The sequence below is a fragment of the Echinops telfairi genome, unplaced genomic scaffold (assembly GCF_000313985.2).
Source record: "Echinops telfairi isolate 266 unplaced genomic scaffold, ASM31398v2 ScPeMD7_4225;HRSCAF=4972, whole genome shotgun sequence".
In the NCBI taxonomy this organism is placed as follows: Eukaryota; Metazoa; Chordata; class Mammalia; order Afrosoricida; family Tenrecidae; genus Echinops; species Echinops telfairi.
The window spans coordinates 21516426-21518510 of NW_022108124.1; positions in this window are offsets into that span (position 1 = coordinate 21516426).

The window sequence follows — 2085 nt, forward strand, 5'->3', positions numbered from 1 at the left end:
CCCTGTGCACAGCAGAGCCAAATAAATAGGCCTGCCCTGGGCCAACCTCACAATTGTTTGAGGCCATTGTTTCAGCCACTGTGTAGAGCAGCAGTTCTCAATCTGTGGGACACGACCCCTTGGAGGTCAAACGACCCTTTCACAGGGGTCGCCCGATTCATCACAGTAGCAAAATGACCGCTATGATGTAGTAACGAAAATAAATCTGTGGTTGGGGGTCACCACCACATGAGGAACTGGATGAAAGGGTCACCGCATGAGGAAGGTTGAGAACCCCTGTGTAGAGGGTCTCCCTCTTTTACAAGCATGATGCCCTTCTCTAGGAACTGGTCTAACCTGATAACATGTCCAAGGTACATGAGACAGACTCTCACCATCTTCACTTCCAAGGAGCGTTCTGGCTGCACTTCTTCCAGGGCAGATCTGGTTTTTCTTTTGGCAGTCCGTGGTCCTTTCAGCAATCTTTGCCAAAACTGGAATTCAAATGCATCGCTTCTTCTGCACTCTTCTTAATCCAATGCCCAACTTTCCCATGCGCATGAGGCCATTGAAAATACCACGGCTCCCAGCTTGCTACTCCCCTTCAGGAAGGGGCACGGAGGAGACAGGTGCTCTAGCAAAGTGTGATGAAGAAGTTAGATGGTGCCCATCTATCAGATAAAATAGCGCCTGGGGTCTTAAAGGCTTGTCTCCAAACAAGTAGCCATCTAAGTGAGATGTCGACGAAGCCCACATGGAAGAAGCACACCATCATCGGTCACCAAAGGACTGTAGATCATATAATCCAAAGCCAAAGGAGGGATTGGTATCAGAGCCTGAATTGTGAGAATCTGGCTTGCAGAAGGCTATGGATGACAGTGGGATTCATTTGTCAAACTAAGTAGGAAATAAGCCTTCTGAGAAACCTCCCCCACCCCTATCTAAAATTGAGGGAAGGGAGCAAAGTGGTCACTAAGCAGAGTGCTTGGGAAAGAGAAGTATAGAAGATTAAAGGCATCAATCTGTCCTAAACACTTAAACTTTGTCAGTAAATCCCCCCTATGATGGGGCTGGACCTGATCTGGTTTCCAAAATTTTCTGTATTTTTGGTTTATATTGTTTTCTTCTGTTTTGTTCATATTAGAGTGTATCTCAGGGTGGTATGTCAATGGAGGTCACTCTCTCTTGAAGCTGTGTTACATGATTTTATATTTTTAGGTACATGAAACCTAGGACCAATGAGCTTAGAGGGATAGCAAGTAGAATAAGGGGTTTGGGGGGAGGGGTGCAGTGGTGGAGGTGGGGTAAAAGGGAGACAATGTCAAGGAGTCCATGAGGAAAAAGATTATTTGAAAACTGATAGTGGTAGCAATTGTATATTCTACTTGATGTGATTGAAATTTCAAATGATATGCCATATGTATTAAAACTGAGCTAATAATAATAATGAAATGCATCTATCTCTTACAAATTAAAAAAGAAGAAGAAAATACCATGGCTTGGGTCAGGCTCACCTTAGCTGTCAGAGTGACAGCCTGCTCTTCAACACTTGAAAGAGCTCTTGTGCACCAGACTCGCCCAGTGCAATGCATCATTTGATTTCCTGACTGCTGTTTCCATGAGCATTGAGTGTAGACCCAAGCAAGAGGAAATCCTTCATAATTTCCAGGTTCCCTCTATTTATCAGGATGTTATCTATTGGTCTGGTTGTGAGGATTTGGGTTTTATTTACATTGAGTTGAAATCCATATTAAAGGCTGCGCTCTGTGATCTTCAAGGCCTGCTTGTTCTTGGCAAGCAAGGGTGTGTGTCATCTGTATACTGCAGATTGTTTATGAGTTTCCTCCCATTCTGGTGTCACCTTCTGCATTCAGTCTAGTGTCTTGATCACCTTCTCAGCATCCAGATCACATGGGCATGGTGAAAGCATACAGCCTGCCTCACGCCTTTCCTGAGCTGGAGCTATACGAGCACAGTGCTCCTTTGTTCTGTTTGAATGGTAGTTTCTTGGTCTATGTATATGTTTCCCATGAACACAATAAAGTGTTCTGGAATTCCCATTCTTCTTGTGTTAGTAGATCCAATACCAATCTATAAAGTCCTCTT